General features: G+C 38.2%; 1 long non-coding RNA gene across 1 annotated transcript; it reads left to right on the top strand.

Annotated features, from left to right (window-relative positions):
* The first annotated feature begins 2,733 nt into the window (after window positions 1–2,733).
* LOC148566267 (uncharacterized) lies at window positions 2,734–3,661 on the top strand. Its single transcript, XR_015883702.1, has 2 exons — window positions 2,734–3,270; window positions 3,359–3,661. It is a non-coding gene; the product is annotated as an uncharacterized LOC148566267 (long non-coding RNA).
* Window positions 3,662–3,893: the final 232 nt, after the last annotated feature.

Raw genomic sequence — 3,893 nt, 5'->3', positions numbered from 1 at the left:
CAAAATTTAATACAAAGTTTGTACTGACACATCTATCTAATACTCTAGATAATCCATCTAAGCAAAGGCTAAAGGAATCGCCATATACACTAAAATCATCCATAAAAACTTCCATACAGTCCTCAATAAGATCAGAGAAAAGACTCATGCTGGTGTTAGCTTTTCTCTTCTCTGCTGAGTTCTGTTTTCTGATATTCATGAGACAAAAATAAATTGTCTCATAAATTTTCGCTGCTGAGGTCAAATAGAACCTGAATTGAAAGTTCATTTAAAAGGGTAATAACAGCAACTTAAAAAGGAAGGTATAGATTCAACCCCCCTTCTCTAAGCCTACCACAACCTTCAATTGGTATCAGAGCGCAGTTGACCCATACTGTTAATTTGGGCAGAGCACCAATGGGAACTCTCGCTTGTGACTGTGTCACCGAAGCAAGACTAATATGCGCACCAATATATCTATGGCTCCAAGAGTAAATATCAACTTCCAAACTTCTATTCCAAAATAGAGCAAGACCTCCGGACAACCCCCGGGGTTCTATGCAAAAAGAGTTTTCAAAACGTAATTTCCTTCTAAGTCTTTTAATTTTACATTCCTTAGCTCTAGTTTCTATAAGGAAAATGACGGCTGGTTTTACCTTCTTACATAATTCCAATAACTCCAATTCTGTCGCGGGTGCCGCCACCCCACAACAGTTCCAACTCAGGAGACTCATGGCTCTCGGTGGGGCTTGATTAGGCCCGCCTCCCCGGCCATAAAACTGGACTTGAGCTCTTCTTGGACAGCCATCATTTGTGCTTCATCCTCTCCACTACTTGTGCCTTCCATCCTGTTCCTCTTTACAATGCTCCTAGCTTCTTTATCTTTATCACGTCCCTCGTCGTCTCCCATAATTCGGAGTATTCCTTCCTCCTCTCTCTTCCTTTTAAAATTCAATTTTCTCTTGATGCCTTTCACCAATTCCAATTCCCATCCAGTTAGTTCGTTTGTCATCGGCTTCTCCTCTCTGCTTCCTTCTTCATTACTTGCCAGCTCCACAATGTATACCCCACCGTTTTCTGTTTTGTAGAATTCTTTTTCTTTCCCATGATTTTTCTTTCTACCTTCATCATCCTTACCACTGCATTGCCACTTTCTTCCTTTGTTGATTCTGTAACTATTGCTCTTTCTTAGAGGCTCGTTTTCTTCCATTTCCTCTCCTATCTGGATGTCTTCCTATCCCCGATCCTTATCCCCAACCTTTTCTCTCAACATATTTTTTAATTTGCTGGGCTCCTTCCTTATACCTTCTCCCTCCCATTGTTTGTGAATATTTGGGCTATTTATTTCCTTGGCCTCTTTTTTGTTTATATCATAGTTCCTTAGGCCAAAAACCGTTTGTTTTTTACTAAAAAAATTCTCCATATTGTTAGTTTGGCCATTTGTTTCACTTGGGCCTCTCATATCCAGGCCCATTCTCCTTATATCCTTTTGCTTCCTGATTGTCTTCGTAGCCCTTTCCATAACTTCTATTATACCATCAACACACTCTTCCAGATACTTCCCGTTCCATTTCTGATTGTCAGGGATTTCTCTCAACTGCTCTGCCAAAATCTAATCCTCCTGTACTTTGCTCCTCAGTATCCCCCCAATTTCCTTGCCTAATTGCTTGTGTTTCTCCATCAGACTATCTTCTTTCTCATTATCTACTGATTCTTGTTGACCCACTACGCGCCTTCCTTCTTCGTGAAACTTACGCGCCTCTTCCTCTACCTCTTGATCCATTCGCTCTTCTGACTTGCTGCCCGTATCCTCTCTGTAACTCAAATTTTTGACCTGATTCATTCCTAAATCTGCTGTATACCTCGGTTTTGATGGATCCCAGATAACTGGGTGAACCTTTTCAGATTGTGACTCAGCTTTGCTAGAGTCCCCAGTTAGAGGTGTCCAGAGCTCTTAAGCACACTCTTTTTGCTTTGGACCACGACTTTAACCGCTTAGTCTTAAGCTTTTCACTTGACACCTTCACGCCACAAGCACATGGTTAGGGACAGCTTGATTTAGCCGCTTAGGCTAGGATTTTATTCCTTTGAGCCCTCCTATCCACTGATGCGCAAAGCCTTGGGTCCTCTTTACCCTTGCCTTTTAGTTTAAAGGGTTACTGGCTTTTTCTGCTTGCTTTTTCTTTTTCTTTCTTTATTTTTCGCTTTATTAAATTTTTTCGCAAGCTTTGTGTTTTTCACTACTTTTTCTTGCTTCAAGAATCAATTTTATGATTTTTTAGATTATCAAAAACATTTCACTTTTTTCATTATTCTTTCAGGAGCCAACAAATTTAACATTCATAAACTTCACTATAAAAAATATGCACTGTTCAAGCATTCATTCAGAAAACAAAAAGTATTGCCACCACATCAGAATAATTAAACTAATTTCAAGATAGAATTCGAAACTCATGTACTTCTTTTTCTTTTTTAGAAAACATTTTTCATTTAAAAAATGTGAAAGATTCATGGAATCGTTCATAGCTTTAAGACATAGACATTAAACACTAATGATCATGTAATAAAGATACAAACATAGACAAAACATAAAGCATAGAAACCGAAAAATAGAAAAATAAGAACAAGGAAATTAAAGAACGGGGCCATGTTTGTTTCTCCTGAACATTCTTTTCGTCCATGTCCAAGTATCCCGCAGTTGAGACAGTAACTGTCTTGAAGTCGTTCATACTTGAAAAAAATCCAGCAATTTGGCAAGTTATCTCTTTCCAGCCAAAAACCTGTTGGGAGAGCCTCCGTCACATTCAGAGCCACCCTAACTCTTAGAAAGTTTTTTACCAGAATGTTGTCTTTCATTGGATCCTCCACTTTCTTCACGTTGCCCATCATATCACCGATCTTTTTTGCCGTTTCTTTATTAATGAACTCCAACGGTAACCCATGGATTTGAACCCAGAACTCTATAAAATTGTGCTCCACCTCTTCAATTGCCATATTTTGCGTCCACACTTTAAGATTTAGCAGTTGGCCTCTGAAGCTCCATGACCCGTTCTTAAGGATCTGTAGCCCCTTCCTCTGATTTTTGAAACTGATTAGTATTTTATTTTTGCTTACTTCCGATATGAATACTCCTTCAGGATTTTCCCACATTCCCACTAGTGCATTTTTGCATGTTCTGAAGTTGATTTCCTTCTCAGTGATAAATTTTCCTACAAGATTGAGACAGTCCATTCGGAAACCTTTGTGCTCTTCTTGCTTGAATCTGATTGTTCTGCCTTTAATGGATATTTGGTATATTCCAGCCATCTAGTTTTGTCGATAGTGGTTAAAAGGTTTGTGATGATGTTGTGATGTGTTTGTTTCAATGATTCTGTTTCAGGTCTAGGAGAAATCTGAACTTGAATACGGTTATGAGAAGGTTCGGTTATAAAAGGGTTTGGTTAAGAAGAAGAAAGATTTGGTGATTTGTGGTTATCTCTCCCTGTTGGAGCAATTCCAAGTTTTCTCCTCCTGAGATAAAATTTTTCTCCCTATTGGAGCATTCGAGGTCTACTTGTGTGTTTAAGTTTAACTGTTTAAGTCTTACGGATAACGAATCCAGCATAACGTACAGCAACAATTAAAATATGTAACAATTTTACCAACCTTCTCCTCAATTAAACTCTAAATTTTAAATTTCAAATGAGCCTAATAATTTTAGTGCTTAGCTTTTTTTTTTCCCTCCCCAGTTTGTTCGAACTATAGTGTTGTCCATTTTCATTATTTTAGGTCGGGTAGGCTTTATTTTGAACATTTACTTTTTAAGGGGCCCAAAACATGTGAAAATAAATATCATGAAACGGATTTATTTGTATTGGACTTATGAATAGCAGTAGCAGACTATAACGTTTCAATGCACGGTTTCTTATCTAAAA

Source organism: Arachis ipaensis, chromosome B5 (genome assembly GCF_059453495.1).
Source record: "Arachis ipaensis isolate K30076 ecotype BB chromosome B5, ASM5945349v1, whole genome shotgun sequence".
Lineage (NCBI taxonomy): Eukaryota > Viridiplantae > Streptophyta > Magnoliopsida > Fabales > Fabaceae > Arachis > Arachis ipaensis.
The sequence above is the reverse complement of the archived record's forward strand: the minus strand, read 5'-3'. Positions and strand labels throughout refer to the sequence as shown.